General features: G+C 39.9%; 1 protein-coding gene and 1 long non-coding RNA gene across 19 annotated transcripts in view; one reads left to right on the plus strand and one right to left on the minus strand.

Annotated features, from left to right (window-relative positions):
- LOC131678358 (neuronal acetylcholine receptor subunit alpha-7) overlaps window positions 1-18252 on the minus strand; it is a 1795942-nt gene that overhangs the window by 1582705 nt on the left and 194985 nt on the right. The window lies entirely within an intron of this gene.
- Window positions 1-18252, plus strand: part of LOC131678368 (uncharacterized) — a 280969-nt gene that overhangs the window by 1915 nt on the left and 260802 nt on the right. Inside the window, exon 4 of one of the 5 annotated variants that reach the window (XR_009303644.1) lies at window positions 8457-8588. The exons of 1 other annotated variant lie outside the window; for it this stretch is intronic. This is a non-coding gene — a long non-coding RNA (uncharacterized LOC131678368). Of the gene's footprint in view, window positions 1-893; window positions 1058-1083; window positions 1614-8456; window positions 8589-18252 lie in introns of those variants that run through there. 3 more of the 5 variants (XR_009303643.1, XR_009303642.1, XR_009303640.1) reach the window with 3 other exon arrangements.

Genomic DNA, 18252 nt, shown 5'->3' on the forward strand with positions numbered 1-18252 from the left:
GAGATAATAAACCATCAGTGTGAACAGCGACAGCCACTTCTACTAGTTCTAATCTCTTTGTTAAGGGACCATTCATAAATTACGCAACGCAAAAATTGCCAAAATTGGTTCCCCCTTTCCCCATGTAATAAATTGTCACAAATTTCTCTATCCCCCCACTCACCCTATTACGTAACAAATTCTTTGAAAAAAATTCTTCAGTTTAACATTTTTACGTAACGTTCTAGCTTACTGCCCCTCCCCCATATGTCACAATTTTGTCATACCTCCTCCTCCCACACTAAAAGTGTAACGTAATTTATGATTGGCCCCTATGCAGTTGAAGCGAAGCAACCAACGAGTAACTAACCGTTGAGTAGGTAAATGGCAGAGGTCAACTACTAGTTTCCAACATCCAACCCTGGGACGGGACCTGCGGATTCGTGTTTTCTTATTCTTTCTTTTTGTTTGTTATATCTTACTTCTTCGATTCACACACACTAATACTTGGTGTAGTTCAAGTAATGACATGACTTTTTTAAAGAACAAACAAGAATTGAACTTTCAATTTTTTTTCGTGAATCCATTATCATGAAGTGCAAGGTAGAAAATTGCGGTCGTAGTAAAGCGAAAAATCCGGAGATAACTTTTCATCATTTTCCGGTGAATCCCGATTTGAGAGAACAGTGGGAGAAGTTCACAAGAATTAACGATCTCGAAATTAATAAAAGCACTATCATCTCCAATATCATTATTGATCTAATGATTATTTTATAGATATATTTTAAAAAAGAAGTTAGCATTTTCTCAATTTCAAATAGAATACTCCCCATATTAATCACTCTGAGGACAGCCGGTTCAATCTGACATTTGCGTGCTGGATCAATTTGACACGCCTTTTTTTCTTTCCGCAGGTCCCGTCCCAGATCCAACCCATTTGTATTTGTATAAAAAAGTCCACCTGACACTTTGTCTAAATGAACTAAACTAAACTAAGTTAAACCAAATACAAATTTGTATTTGGTTAAACTAAACACAATTAAACTAGTGACAATACACGACGACGAAACTGCGAAGAATTCACGACGAAGTCGAAAATTTCAGCAAACTCGTTGAAGCGACGACTCCTTGCTAAAATCGGACTATTGGCAGCGTAATTAGTGCTGCGCATTTCAGAATGCAGCAGGGCTCGTGGGCGAAGAGAACGGGTAGGCGCGAGTTAACGATGAAGCCACGCGACTCAGGTGCTGACGTCGAAGTTCCTCGAGACAACCGGCAAACATCGCAATCGCCAAGCTAGGCATTTTTGTTAGACGACGACAACGTGCGACCCAATCGATGTCAACGTGTGACCGGATGGATGGCACCACCGCGAGGATTGCAGAGTTAGCAGTATTGAACTGTAGTTAGGGCTAATTAATTGAAATAAATTCATTCGATGTGGAACGGTAGAGTAGTGTAGTTGTATTTTTTAAAAAGAGTATCACAAACTCTTATTCTTAACTGGAGGCTCCGGCGAGATCCATCTCGTGCCGGGAAGTGTATAAGTGTTCGAGTGACTTGTGAAAAAAATCTTACAACCTGGTCTCTAGAGCCAAGCAAAAAAGTGCAAAAATCTAAATAGTGGTGGTCCAAGGAGCCACATACAAGTTAAAAAAAAACCGACACAAAGCGAGAAGCGAGGACACCGTGGATTATCCCAATTGATAGTAGGGTCCGGAGTAGTGGATGCAACACAGCAGAGCAAAACGGAGCAACCCAAAATATCTGCCTCTTCTCCCCCGACACTTGGTGGAACGCCAAAAAGAAGACCGGATTAACTTATGTCGGCCGAACCGAGGACACGGTCCTATATGTAAGTACCAATATTTTTTATCATTCTAAGTGTTAGTGACAAAAAATCCAAGAAAATCCAGAGTACAGGTGTATAGTGAAAAAGTGTTAATTATCAATTTTCATTAAAAATAAATTTCCGTCAAAATTAGTAAGAAAAAATCTAGATTAAACTTTTACTTCAAAAAAATAATGGAGCACCCAGCCCCAATTCCTGCGGCTGCACAGTTGACCATGCAACAATTTATTGAATTAGGAAAACTACCAGATTTTATTCGTGATTTACAAAATTTTGATGGTAAGCCAACAGAACTATTAGTATGGCTTACAGATGTTGAGGGCATTTTCTGCATGTACAGAGATGCCGGAGCCACGGAAGCTCAAATTGATTTAATTGAACGCTCCGTGAGACGAAAAATTAGAAGCGAAGCAGCCGATATTCTTAATTCGAATAACATTGTGCATGATTGGGCACAAATAAAATCGACGTTGCTTCTATATTACAGGGATAAGCGTGATATAAAAACATTGGACTTCGAACTAACAACTATTAAAAAGAACTCCAATGAAAGTTTAGGCAGTTACTACTCCAGGGTGAACGAACTACTTTCATCCATAGTAGCTCAAATTCAAACGGAGGAAAAACTGTTCCTCCATGCTAATTCACACATTGACTATTTTCGAGAAAAAGCAATAGATGCATTTATTCGAGGGTTAGAAAAACCTATGTGTCATTTACTAAAAACATTCAATCCAAAGACGTTAAACCAGGCGTATCAGTTTTGCCTAGACTACCACAATATGGATACCAGATCGGCACCCTTCCGAAATGAACATTTCACCCCAACTCCCAAACCAAGGGATTTGGAAATCAATAGGCTTCCTCCTAGACCACCTCCAAGGAGATATCCATCTCCACCAATTCCAGCCCCAAGGAATTTTCCACAGATGCCATCATTTGGCAGGCAACACTTTCAAGCCAATCCTTTCACCCAAACCAGACCTCAGTACCAACCTAATCCATTCCAGGCACCCCCACGGCCTTGGGCTGCGAAACCATTACCGAAACCCGAGCCGATGGATATTGACCAGAGTATGAGAACACACAATGTGGACTATGGTAACAGGCCACCAATGAATCTTAATAGACCACCGCCGATATCGGGGCAAGCATATCCGTACCCATTCAAAAAGCACGCTCATCCTATCGATACCATTTTTGAAGATCGAACAGAAGATCTCTATAATTACGAATATGATTATTACGACGATTCATATCCATATTATGATATGCAATCACCGGCAGAACCGGAACCTAAATTAGATACGCAAGAACAAGAACCGCAGCAAGATGAGGCTACAGCCACCCATTTTTTAGAATGGAACTCAAGTTGGTGAAACCTATATTGCTCTACATCAACTTGAAGACTACTAGTGGACAGTTCCCCTTTTTAGTAGATACAGGAGCAAACATTAACTTAATCAATCCAAAACTTGCCTGGGCCTACAAGGACAGCAGGCCGTATGATTTCAATGCCGAAGGCATCACTAGTGCTAACGGTAAATTTAACGCAACCTCTGCGATAGGTATAAACTTTTTTTATCCGAAAATTAATTACGTTACTAAATTTCTGTTACATAAGTTCCATTCATTTTTCTACGGAATCATAGGGACAGAAATACTGAATGACTTGAATGCAAATATTGATTTTCCTAATAGGACTTTGACCTTGTATTCTGATAATCAGAAACTTGTCATTCCTCTCTGCGAATATTCTCAGACAAACTGTACTTCCAATAGCGTTTTTCGAACAGCTCATCTTACTGAAGAGGAGCAGAATCAACTAAGAGTTGTCCTCGACAGCTCAAAAGAAGTTTTTCATGAAACAAATGCAAAATTAACATGCTCAACAAACGTTGAGTGCACAATCAATACCACCGATGATATTCCAGTTCATCAGAAGGTATATCCTTACCCTGCTGCCTATGCAGACGAGGTAAAAAAGCAAATCAGCAAACTCCTGGAAGATGGTATTATTCGACCATCTCGTTCAGCGTGGACGGCACCAGTATGGGTTGTACCAAAGAAACCCGATGCCTCAGGAGAGAAAAAATTCCGAATGGTGATAGACTATCGGAAGGTGAACGAGAAGACAATTCCCGATAAATATCCAATGCCCGAGATTGGGTATGTTTTAGATCAACTAAAGGGTCAAAAATACTTCACCACCCTTGATTTAGCGTCTGGATTTCACCAGATTAAAATGAGGGAGAAAGATATCGAGAAAACGGCTTTCGCCATCAACAACGGGAAATATGAGTTCACTCGAATGCCGTTCGGCTTGAAGAACGCTCCTGCGATCTTCCAGCGGGCAATTGACGATGTGCTAAGAGATCACATAGGGAAAATATGCTATGTGTACATCGATGACGTCATCGTGTTTGGAAAGACCCTAAACGAACATTTGAAAAATCTTAAAATAATTCTAGAAACACTAAATAATGCAAATCTCAAGATTCAGTTGGACAAATGCGAGTTTTTGCATTCTGAAATAGAATTCTCAGGATTTATTATCGGTGCTGAAGGAATCAAACCTAACACTAAAAAAATTGAAGTTATCAATAGGTACCCAGAGCCTAAGAATCTCAAAAAGCTTCGTTCCTTCCTTGGAATGATGAGTTATTATCGAAGATTTGTAAAAGACTTTGCGAAAATCGCAAAACCTCCTTCGGGGGGAAAGAAATCCCTCATCAAATAGAAAAATTTCGCTCTCGAGTGATGAAAGACGATGCTTCGACAAGTTGAAGAACGTATTAAAATCGTCTGACGTTCTCATTTACCCAGACTATGGGAAACCTTTTATTCTCACAACGGACGCATCTGATTTCGCTATAGGTGCTGTCCTATCCCAAGGTGACATCGGCAAAGACAAACCGATTCACTTTGCTTCCAGAATTTTGTCTTCAACGGAAGAAAAATACTCTGTGCCAGAGAAGGAAATGTTAGCGATCTTCTGGTCTTTGCAAGTATTTAGAAACTATTTATACGGGGCGAAGTTTAAAATTCTAACTGATCACCAACCGTTAACGTTTGCTTTATCTCCAAAAAATACAAATGCAAAACTCAAAAGATGGAAGGCATATTTAGAAGAGCATGATTATGAAATAGTGTATAAGCCAGGAAAAGCAAACGTGGTGGCAGACGCCTTAAGCAGAATTGTATGCTCCCTATCAGCAACCCAACATTCAGCCGAAAATAGCGACGACTTTTATATACCTTCGACTGAATCGCCAATCAACGTATTTCGTCATCAAGTGGTAATAAAGAAAGGACCTGATAAAACAATAACAGAAACCCCATTTTCAGGATACACAAGAATTACAATTTATATAAATGAAATTAACGATGATTCATTATTACAGGTACTAAAAAACCACTTTAACTATTCTAAAGTAAATGGTTTGTTAACAGATGAGAACACAATGGGAAAAATGCAAGAGGTCTATAAAAGACATTTCGGACAACAAAATCTGTTAACGATTCGTTTCACTCAGAATATACTTGAAGACATAACTGAGGAAGATGACCAATGGAATATCATCCGCACTGAACACTACAGAGCCCACAGAGGTGCACAGGAAAATAAACAGCAAATATTTCGAAATTATTTCTTTCCAAAATTAGCTCAAAAGGTAGGAGATTTTATCACTAACTGTCAGATTTGTCATGAGTGCAAATATGATAGAAACCCGATAAAGTTTCCTATACAAGAAACACCAATTCCAAAGGCTCCATTTGAAATAGCGCACATCGACATTATGTTTTTAGAGAGTCTTCACTTTTTGACATATGTAGACAAATTTTCAAAATTCGCTCAAGTCACACAAATCGAATCAAGAGCAGCCGTCGACCTCATACCAGCAATAAAGGATATTCTCTTAAAGTACAAAGCACCAAACACACTCGTGATGGATGGTGAAAAATCCTTTATGACGGGAGAGATCGTTAATTTTTACAACATACACAAAATCAACCCATATGTAACCGCCACCGGACGGAGCGAAATGAACGGAACCGTTGAACGTTTCCACTCAACGCTCCTAGAGATTTACCGAATAACAAAAACTGAAAATCCGAATCTCTCAACTCCAGACCTGATCCAACTATCCGTACAGAAATATAATTCTTCTATTCACTCCTCCACAAATTTCACTCCTTTGGAAATAATTCTTCCCTCTCCTCGTACACCGGACATTATCGAAAAGACTTATAGAAACCTACTACGAACCCAGAAAAATGCGTTGGAATACCATAATAAAAAAAAAAGATAAAAAAAATTAAAGGGTTGTGTACAGGACACGACCACGGTGACATTAAAAATGTAGCTTTTTTCAAGAGCGTGCAAATGTATTTTATCTATCACACATATCGACTCAAGTTCTTGCCCACTCGCCTGTTTTTTATGTTACAATTTGCTATATACCCTCCCCATTAAAACATAATTTATTGAAGGTCTTTTAACGGTAATCTATTAATTAATCAAGTATCTCACTAGGTGATTGGCATTATTTGGCTAATCCATCTAGTAAAAATAGGCTGGTCTGTCCAGAAAATATATTTAAAAGAAAAGTTCCATATTTAGAACCGTGACGAGGAAGCCCACGCCCAGCAACGGAAATATACAGATTCTTCATGAAATATGAAATTTCATTTTCCATTTAAATTTTCAATAATGTATTAATGAACTTAAGTAACCAATCTTAAGGTTAAGTATTTCTTGATCGATTAGTGGTGAAAAAAATGAAATTATTTGATAAATTACATTGTTATGCAACGTTCGCACTACCAGTTAAAACGGGTTTTATGCTATCTTGGTGACATTTTCTCTTGTTGCTAATTATTAAAACGTGTTATAACTCTGTAGTGTAAACATTGTATTATTAAACCAATTCTGCAGCGTTTTATGTTATATAGGTGTTTTATGTGGTAATAGGACTGACATAATTATATCTTCAGTACAGCGGTTTGTTGCATAATTTCAAACAGATATATTTTAAAATTTAAATTAGTATACCTAACCGTTCAATTTGTTGTATACTTTAAAACTCAATTAGAACTGTGTTTTAACTACATAGGGCAGGACAGATACTCTGACTGGATAAACTGGGAAAACAATTTTAAGTCCAGTAACGATTAAGACATGGCTTGAATTTGAATCGAAAAAGAACACCCGCCTAAACTGCTGCTGGGACGGTAAGTTCTGTTTTAAAATTTTCCGTTGTGTACAGTACGAAACAAAAGTGTTTGAAATTAGAAAACAAAAAGTTCTGCTGGGGATGTGATTGTTTCCGATGCAATTACACTCAGGTTTTTTTTACGCAGGGGATACAGGCCGTGCAAATGAAAACCGCCTAAATTTAAAAAAAAAACGCGTAAATGAAAACCGCGGAAATTTCAAAATTCGCGTAAAAAATACCGCGTAATAAAACCTGAGTGTACTCCCCTGTATAAAATACTACGCTGCTGAACAGTGCAATAACTACAGAAGCACGTTGTCAGATGCCTTACTGATAAAAAACATATAACCAAAATATGAAACATATGAAAACCAATAGGCTCTTTACCCTAGGCAGCTACAATGCGCCGTAAACATGGATTAACAAGTTACAACGCACACGCATGCATAAAAATAAATATATTTTATTCAAACGCAACACTCTTAAGCAGCACACACCGTATTGAATTAAATCCAAACCACCCCACCCACCCACTTTGCAAATCATTCTGTGACACCGTGCTGGTACCCGAAAAATCCGCACACGGCCACCGCTGCCGAAAATGCATAGCGTCTACCGCTTATTGTAGTGCCCACACGCTGCAGCCATGATCTTACCCGTTCGACATAAGAACAAAAACTGATTCAAACGGGTACGCGTCACCTCTATTTATAAACTAACCGTATATGGTTTAGTCACTTAGGTGCGAGTGTGTGCAAATGCCAACGTTGCCGAAAATCGACAGCGCTTATTGCATCGCCCGGAGACGATGTTGTTCGTATGAGACAAGAGCAACAACTGATTTAAACGGACATGCGTCGCTTCTATTTATGACTTTTCGTCTTTGATTGAGTCACTAAGCTGCTCTCTTTTGACGGCTGTGTCTGAGAAATCTGCCTCACGAATGGTAATTTTCCCGTTTTTCGTGAACTTTTTTATTTTACCAATTTCCAAAAGTCTACTTTTATTGGGGAGATATTAAATTATTACCAATATTTAAGTTAGGTGTTTCTGAATCGGTTGGTGTATGAATGATTAAAATCCATCTAGTAATATCGGAGTTATAAGCGTGCAAACCTTACATAGTTTCGTTACATGGGAGATAGTTTAGATTTTAGAATGACACCTAGCCCCAGATAGTGGAGTAAGACATTTTTAATGTCAAAAAGAAACCTGTACCGATGGAAGAAAATCAAGACGCATACGAGACGACCCGACAAAGACTTAAACACAAGAAAAGGTTCAAAAAAATAAAAAATTCGAAAGTTAACAAAAGCACAATTACGAGTGACGATAACCGACGAATCCACAAAGACGACCTGAAAATTAGGAAAATATAAAACGTGACTTCTACTTCTACGTTTCAGACTACTACTGCTATTATGTATTCAACCAGACCAACTTCAATCGACACAAGATGTGACACTCGACTTACGGGACGTAGGACGTCAACCAGTCATGATCTTCGATCAAGGCGAGGCACGGATCAAACTTGACCACACATATTACATTCATCACTTCAATCTAACGACTACTAGAATGCAAGTAAAAAGCCTTAGAGATCAGTTTGAAAACTTTAGCAGAAATCAATTTTCCGACTTAATAATAGAAAAATTTAACGAAATAGATTTTGCATTAAAAAGCATAGACCCTATCAGACGTCATAAACGTTGGGATAGCTTAGGCACAGTTTGGAAATTTATAGCTGGCAGTCCAGATGCCAATGATTTGAGAATCATCAATTCTACCATAAATAATTTAATTATGAACAATAATGAGCAGATCAGGATTAACCGTGAGATAAACCTACAATTGAAGGAAGCAATGTTTGAAACGAAAAAGGCAATCAATCTGTTTAACACAAGATCAGTCGAAACTTATTCCACTAAGATTTTATTTCATTTAAACTACTTATCAAAGAAATTGAACCAGATAATTGATACAATCTTGTTAGCTAAATTAGGAATAGTAAACGAAAAAATTCTGAGCCAACGTGAAATTGATATTTTAATCAATGATTTAGCTAGGGAAAATATAACGGTTCATACTGCTCTGGAGGCAATGAATTATGCGACGACATCAGTGGCAACGAACAGTTTGGAAATTGCACTCATAATAAAAATGCCAAAACTCGACCCGAGAATATTCAACAAAATACGTCTATACCCAGTCATTCACAAAAATAAGCAAATTCATATAGATCATCGATTTTATCTAACTCACAAAGACGAGATTTACTCCATAAACTCAGTCGAACCTACTATATTCGACGCAAACGAAATCAATTTGGACAATTCAACCTGCATACCGAAGCTATTGAAAGGAGAACAGGCAACTTGTAATTTTACCACCAACCCAGTTGAAGAAGAAATTATCTTTCTAGACAACCAACACTTGTTCATAAACACTATGAAAAATTTCACCCTTTCATCAAATTGTGGCCTAACAAACAGAAACCTGACCGGAGCATTCATCGTTTTCTTCAGAAATTGTCAGTTATACATCAATAATGTTTTATATAGCTCAAGAGTGAAAACCTTACCGGGAAACCCAATACAACTACCCCTAGACGGAATCGATGTGAATATGCATCGAGAGATTCTAAACATCAGCCTGGACCATTTACATAAACTCCATCTGGAAACGAGGAAGGAGCTGGATGTTATCCGGCTATCAACGAACAGTATAAAGTGGCCAACATTATCCATTTTCGGGGGAATTATGTCCCTACCTAGCTTAATCGGTATAGCATTTCTCCTTAGATTTCTCATCCATAGATCAGCTACCATAAACATACAACCTGCAGCCAGGACCACCACAGTCGAAGATCCAGTACCAGACATCCAACCTAACATTAGACGTTTGACAATCAGAGAAGTGATTCGTACGGAACCTCATCTCTCAGGAAGGACGAGTTAACGATGAAGCCACGCGACTCAGGTGCTGACGTCGAAGTTCCTCGAGACAACCGGCAAACATCGCAATCGCCAAGCTAGGCATTTTTGTTAGACGACGACAACGTGCGACCCAATCGATGGCAACGTGTGACCGGATGGATGGCACCACCGCGAGGATTGCAGAGTTAGCAGTATTGAACTGTAGTTAGGGCTAATTAATTGAAATAAATTCATTTGATGTGGAACGGTAGAGTAGTGTAGTTGTATTTTTTAAAAAGAGTATCACAAACTCTTATTCTTAACTCGCGTAGAGGCTGATTTGCGCTAGTAGCTCCGGGTCATCATATTCAGCCAGCAGAATCTTTGACACGAAAGTAGCCTGCGCTGCATGTCTCCGATGCGTTAAAGAATTAAGTCCTAAAAGACGACAACGGTCCTCGTACGGTGGTAGGTTTAACGGATCGTTCCACGGCAATCCACGTAACGCATATCGTATGAATTTACGCTGGACTGCTTCGATCCTAAGGCTCCACGTTGCTTGATAGGGGCACCAAACGACGTTTGCAAATTCCAACTGCGGGCGCACCAATGAGCAATAAAGAGCCTTTAAATACAGAGGATCCCGAAATTCACTGGAAATTTTGAAAATAAATCCCAGTAATCGATTGGCTTTGTCGATGGACGCAGAGACGTGATGAGTATACGTTAGCTTTTCATCAAGGATGACTAGATCCTTCACGTGGTCAACGCGTTGCAGCTGAGTTCCTGCGATGTTATAGTTGAAGGTGAGCATATTTCTCGTTCGAAAATAGCTGATGACAAAACATTTTGCAACACTAAGGACCATCATGTTTCTTAGACACCAGCTATAAAAGATGTCGATAAGATGCTGTAGCTCACGGCAATCGGCTTCATTTCGTATAACAAGAAAAAAATTTAAGTCGTCGGCAAAAAACATCTTTCCTCCACGCCTTAGAACGAAAACTGCATCGTTCACGAACAGTGAAAAAAGCAGTGGACCCAGCGTACTACCTTGAGGAACTCCGGAAGTATTGATAAAGGATTCTGAAACAATATCGCCAATTTGAACAACGACTTCACGGTGTACAAGGTAGGATCGAAGCCAATGGCAGAATCTAGTAGAACACGCTAGCTTATCAAGCTTTGTTATCAGTATCTCATGATTAACTCTATCAAAAGCTGCCTTTAGATCAGTGTAAATAGTATCCACCTGCAATTTCTTAGACAATTGTTCCGTGCAAAATGACGTGAAGCAGACGAGATTCGTCTCGACCGAACGTCCGGGGAAAAATCCGTGCTGGGATTTACTGATGTAGTGTCGACAAGCAGAAAATAACGCTTCGTTGATGATTGATTCAAATACTTTAGATTCGACTCCAAGCGAAGTGACTCCGCGATAGCTCTCCATGTTGCATCTGTCACCCTTCTTGAATACCGGGAACATTACTGAGCGTTTCCAATCCTCAGGAAACGTTTGCTGCTGAAGCGATAGGTTAAAAATATATGCAAGTGGTGTTACAAGTAAGTCCGAACATTTGTTCAATACAGTTGAAGGTATAGCACTGAGGCCGGGTGCATAAGATGACTTGGTTTTCCGGATTGCAGATATAACCATTTGTTCGGAGACAGTAAACACATATCAACAGCACAAGCAGGAACCCCACGAGAAGCATTTTCGAGTTCGATTGCGGTTGGCGAATCAACTGAAAAAACACTTGAGAAGAATCTGACAAACAGCGTACATTTCGCCACAGTTGTCGTAGCTTCTTCGCCGTCGTAAAGCATCCTTGATGGAAGTCCAGTTTCTTTTCGCTTCGTGTTGACAAATGACCAAAAGCCCTTCGGGTTTCGGCGTAGATTATTCTGCATGCGGTTTACATAGCGTTTACACAGAAGCTTGTTGTAACAACGATACTCATTACTGGCAAAAGCGAACATGCGCTTAGAAAGAGGACACCGTCGATTTGTGTACGCACGTAGAGTTTTTGCTCGAGTACGTTTTAGCTTTCGAAGAGTGCTGTTTGACCAGGGCGGCTTGCTAGGAGGCTGAAATTTAGGCACTGAGGTCTCAACACAGTTCAGTAGTAGTCGCTTGTAGAGGGCAACTGCAGCATTAACACTCCTTTGGGCATACAGTACACTCCAATCAATTTGCGACAGAGAACTGCGTAGCTTTACAAAATCAGTTTTGCGAAAGTTGATACGGTCGACAGAAACAGTTTCTACGTACTGAACTGAGCGAATAGTGCTAATTGAGATTTCAAGCGCGGGATGAAAGTTGTCAAGTGGAACAATCACGCTGGATGCTTCATTGACGGAACATACAGGTATAATAGTCTCACTAACAAAGACGAGATCCAGAAAGCGTGACTGGTGATTGGGAATCATGCTTACTTGACTTAATCCGTTGAAAGCAAATCCGTCCAGTAGCATACGACTGGCGATGTTGGTTGTCGAAGCAATCGGGTCAGGGTAAGCGTATCCGTGTCGTGACGGCACCCAAATGAGCCCTGGCTGATTGAAATCACCAAGGACAATCATCACGCCATCCGCGCCAGCTTGTGAAGAAGCGTTATTCACAGCATCCATGTGAAGTTGCATGACATTGCAGTCGAGTCGCTTTTCAGGAGGAATATAGACAGCACCAATATAAAAGTTCCTCGATGGAGTTGTAATTCTAACCCAAACAGCCTCAACACTGGTTAAACTACCTACATCAATCTCACATGTGGCAAATGCGGTGGAAACAGCAATCAAAACTCCTCCTCCACGACCGCGAATACTGTTGCCACTATTTCGGTCCGCACGGTACACGGTGTAAGCATCGCCGAAAAGCTGCACCGATGTTATCCTCGCATCAAGCCATGTTTCGGTGAAGACGCAAACATCGTAGTCACCGTCCACAGCAGCTAAATACACGTCATCAATTTTCGTCTTAAGCCCTCTCGCGTTCTGGTAGTAGATCCGCAAACCATCAGCATCATGTGAGAGGTGTCGTGCAATTTTCAGGACTGCGAGTTCGATGATCAGCATAACCGCGAGTGACGCGGGGAGAGCAGGATGTACTGTTGTCCAGAAGGGGAGCAAGCAGCGATGCGGAGGGAATGACCGAGTTATGACTGTTGTGTCCAGCGGCTGACTGCAATGGGAGGCGTACATGAGGGTGTGCAGTATCACGTCTAGCTTCGGAAGGACATATATTCTTCAAATGTTTACCTGAGCGGACAGATGCGATGCGATCGAAATTTTCATTTTGACATTGAAGATTCGCTGCAGCGGTAGAGTCCATTAAGTTGTGTTCATCATCAGACTGTAAGTGAAATTTACATTGAGGGTCTGCAGTATCTGGAAGTGCTTCGGAAGGACATATACCCTTCTTGGCTTTACCTGACACAGAAGAAGTCGCCGATTCGTCAGGTAGACCGAGATCGCTCGCCGGGGTACAAGAAGTTGGACAGACGAGTTTATCCAGAATAACTCTTATGCTCTTATACAGAAATACTGAAAAATGCTACTCCTGAACCCACGGTCCCAGAAAACAGATACGCTATTCTATTGCCGAAAGAGTCTGACTCTGACGAAGCGTCCGAAGGAACATCATTTGTTTTACCTAGAGGATCCAGGAAAAGAAAACAATCCTCTTTTCCCAAACTGCCAAGCAAGGGCCTTAAAATTTCTCCTCCAACAAATAAATTGCGGCCAAAGATAAAGAATTCCGATGCAATACCGAAGCCAGTCCCTCCCGGTTTTGGTAATGTACAATCCAAACAGAACACCATTACTGGAAATAATAAAACTTCAACTTCCTCCGAGCCTCAACCGGGGATAGGTTTATTGAAATTTTCTGAAATTGTTGATTGGATTTTCACAGCATTCAATATTTCTGAACCACTAAAAAGTATACTTTCAACGTTCCTTCCAACAATTAGAACATTTTTAGAGCAGCTGATTGCTCAATGGCCCATCCTTGCAGCGATTGTATCTTTCAATGGATAATTCACCTCCTCCAATGAAAGATTCCATCACTGTTTTACAGTGGAATTGTAGAAGTATCATACCTTAAATTGACTCCTTAAAAATTTTGCTGCATAATTTGAAATGCGATGCTTTTGCTTTATGTGAAACATGGCTTACCTCAAACATTAATTTCAACTTTAATGATTTCAACATTATTCGCCTAGACCGAGACACCCCGTATGGAGGAGTGCTTCTAGGAATTAAAAAGTGCTATTCTTTCTATAGAATTAACATCCCCTTGTTCGCGGGCATTGAGTCTGTAGCTGTCCAAACGAACATTAAAGGCAAAGACATGTCTATCGCTTCTATATATATACCTCCCAAAGCTCAAATTGGACAACGTCAGATTTTTGAGGTAGTGGAATCCATGGCTGCTCCGCGGCTGATGCTGGGAGACTTCAACTCGCACGGAGTATTGTGGGGCTCCATCTTCAATGATAATCGATCCTCTTTGATATACAATGTTTGTGACGAGCTCAATATGACAGTTTTAAATACACGCGAAATAACACGCATCCACAGACCACCCGCACGACCAAGTGCATTAGATCTATCTCTATGCTCGACATCACTTCGGTTAGATTGCACGTGGAAGGTTGTACCTGATCCTCACGGTAGCGATCATTTGCCAGTCGTTATTTCAATTAACAGTGAATTAGGCCTCACGAATTCAATCAATGTCCCTTATGACTTAACACGAAATATTGGTTGGAAAAAATTCCAATCTTTAATTTCCATTTCTCTTATTTCGACGGAAGAGCTACCACCTACCGAAGAATATGAATTTCTAGCGGGTTTGATTATTGAAGCAGCAAAACAAACCCAAACGAAATGCAATCCTGGCATGACAATGAATAGCCGGCCTCCTAATCCCTGGTGGGACAAAGAGTGCTCGGATGCATATGAAGCTAAACAAGTTGCTTACAAAGAAATTATGAAACGGAAACGGTGTACACGTGCGAACTTTGAAAATTATTCGATTTTGCAAAACAAATTTGACAGTCTCCGTCGTGCCAAAAAGTCTAGTTATTGGAGACGCTTCGTTGATGGCTTGTCAAGAGAAACATCAATGAGTACTCTTTGGAACACAGCCAGAAGAATGAGGAATCGAAACGTAACTAATGAAAGCGAAGATTTTTCGAATCGCTGGATATTTAATTTTGCCAAGAAAGTTTGTCCAGATTCTGCTCCTGCGCAGAAAATCATTCGCGATGCTCCCACAAGTAACGATTCCATAGATTCGCCTTTGACAATGATGGAATTTTCAATTGCACTCCTCTGATGCAACAATAATGCTCAGGGTCCAGACAGAATTAAATTCAACTTGGTGAAGAATCTGCCTGACCTAGCAAAAAGACGCTTGTTGAATTTATTCAATAAGCTTCTTGAGCAGAACATTGTCCCGCACGACTGGAGACAAGTGAGAGTTATCGCCATTCCAAAACCGGGAAAACCAGCCTCCGACCATAACTCGTATCGACCCATTGCAATGCTATTCTGCATCAGGAAATTATTGGAAAAAAATATCCTACGACGTCTCGACAATTGGGTTGAGGCGAACGGCTTGCTATCAGATACCCACTTTGGTTTTCGGAGGGGAAAGGGAACGAATGATTGTCTGGCGCTGCTTTCGTCAGAAATCCAACTAGCTTACGCAAAAAAAGAACAAATGGCGTCTGTGTTCTTAGACATAAAAGGAGCATTCGACTCTGTTTCCATTGATGTTCTCTCAGAGAAACTACATCAATGTGGTCTTTCACCAATATTAAATAATTATTTATACAACTTATTGTCAGAAAAGCACATGCATTTTTCATATGGCGATTTGGCAACATTAAGAATAAGTTACATGGGCCTCCCACAAGGTTCTTGTTTAAGCCCCCTTCTCTACAATTTTTACGTGAATGACATTGATAATTGTATTGTCAGCCCATGCACTCTAAGGCAACTTGCAGATGATGGCGTGGTTTCTGTTACAGGACCAAAAGCCATAAATTTACAACAACCACTGCAAGATAGTTTGGATAATTTATCAAGTTGGGCTTTGAAGCTAGGCATCGATTTCTCTACGGAGAAAACAGAGTTGGTTGTTTTTTCAAGGAAGCGTGATCCAGCTTAGCTTCAGCTTCAGTTGGTTGGTAAAACGATAGTCCAAGTCATGACCTTTAAATATCTCGGAATTTGGTTCGATTTTAAAGGTACATGGGGAGGCCACATTAGGTATCTGATAAAGAAGTGCCAACAAAGGATAAATTTTCTCCGAACAATAACCGGATCATGGTGGGGTGATCATCCAAGTGACGTGATAATATTGTATCAAACAACGATACTTTCAGTAATGGAATATGGGTGCTTCTGTTTCCGTTCAGCTGCAAATACTCACATTAGTAAATTGGAACGAATACAGTATCGTTGTTTACGAATCGCCTTAGGTTCCATGCAATCGACACATACGATGAGTCTTGAAGTACTAGCGGGAGTTCTTCCCTTAAAAGATCGATTCTGGGATCTCTCCTCTCGTTTACTTATACGATGTGAGGTTAGGAATCCACTGGTAATTGAAAATTTCGAAAGACTTGTCGAGCTTCAATCCCAAACCAGATTCATGACAGTGTACTTCAATCACATGTCACAAGAAATAACGCCTTCTAGTTATGTTCTGACATGTGTTAATATACTAGATACTCCCGATTCCACTTTATTTTTCGACACGTCCATGCAAGAGGAAATTCGTGGAATCCCGGATCACCTGCACTCTCTGGAGATCCCTAAAATATTCATAAGTAAATACCAACACATTGACTGCCATAAAATGTTCTACACTGATGGGTCACGAATCAATGAGGCCACTGGCTTCGGTAGTTTCAACCATAACACCTCGATCTCTTTCAAGCTTGCAGAACCTGCCTCCGTTTATACAGCCGAACTAGCAGCAGTTCACTATAGTCTGGAAATCATTGATACTTTACTTCCGAGCCATTATTTCATCCTCACAGATAGCCTCAGCACAATTAAGGCATTACGCTCATTACCGCTTGATAATCACGCTCCGTTCTTTTTGAAGAAGATACGAGAATACTTAACTAAATTAACAAACAAATCTTATCAAATTACCTTAGTGTGGATTACCGCTCAATGCTCCATACCGGGTAATGAGAGAGCGGATAATTTAGCCAAAATAGGGGCGCTGGACGGTGACATCTATGAAAGACCTATTGCCTTCAATGAATTTTATAGCGCTTCTCGTCAGAGGACGCTTACTAGTTGGCAAACATCATGGGACAATGAAGATCTGGGACGGTGGTTGCACTCAATTATCCCTAAAGTATCAACGAAGGCATGGTTCAAAGGGTTGGATGTAAGTCGAAACTTCATTCGTGTGATGTCTAGACTCATGTCCAACCATTATACGTTGAATGCGCATCTCCACCGTATTGGGATCGCAGAAGATAATCAATGTGCTTGCGGAGAGGGTTACGAAGACATTGAACATATTGTTTGGTCTTGCACTGAATATCGTGAAGCCAGATCCCAATTAATAGACTCCTTACGAGCCAGAAGAAAACCACCCTATGTTCCTGTTCGTGATATCCTCGCTTTACGAGATCTCACATACATGGGCCATATTTATCATTTCCTGAAAACAATAAATATTCAAATATAATTACCCCCACAATGTTTCTAGTTTTTTTCCCTTGCTACCCACAAACAATTTATATTTCTTCGCAGTTAGTTAAGTTAGATAAAACGATATAAATATAGAAAAAAATAAACAAAGATTACAGAAAAACTATCAATAGGTTTACAATGAAATTCAAGAAAATATAGTATAAATAAAAATATTCAAAATGATGATTATCCTCAGTGTTTGCATTAGAAAATGAACTTTTATTATAACGTGATAGACTTAAGAACTTTTGTAACATGTTATATAAAAAAAAACCCGGCGTAAAAAAGCTTTTGCAAACGCCGTGTCAAATAAACGTTTTATGAAAAAAAACTCCTCAGGTGGTGAAATTGTTTTTATCGTTTCAAACGCAGCTTTGGATCCACGAATATTAGGGATTTTTGTTTTGAGCGAATCATCTTCACGTTTGCGCTTGAGCGTGTTTGAAACTGGATTATATGCAGCAATCCCTTTCCAAGTTGTGCTTACGGTCTGGGATAGCGATTTCGAGTCAACTTTAACCGAGAGAGCTAAAGTTTATATATTAAACTCAGATGTGAT

This window comes from Topomyia yanbarensis, chromosome 2, assembly GCF_030247195.1.
Source record: "Topomyia yanbarensis strain Yona2022 chromosome 2, ASM3024719v1, whole genome shotgun sequence".
NCBI classification, from domain to species: domain Eukaryota; kingdom Metazoa; phylum Arthropoda; class Insecta; order Diptera; family Culicidae; genus Topomyia; species Topomyia yanbarensis.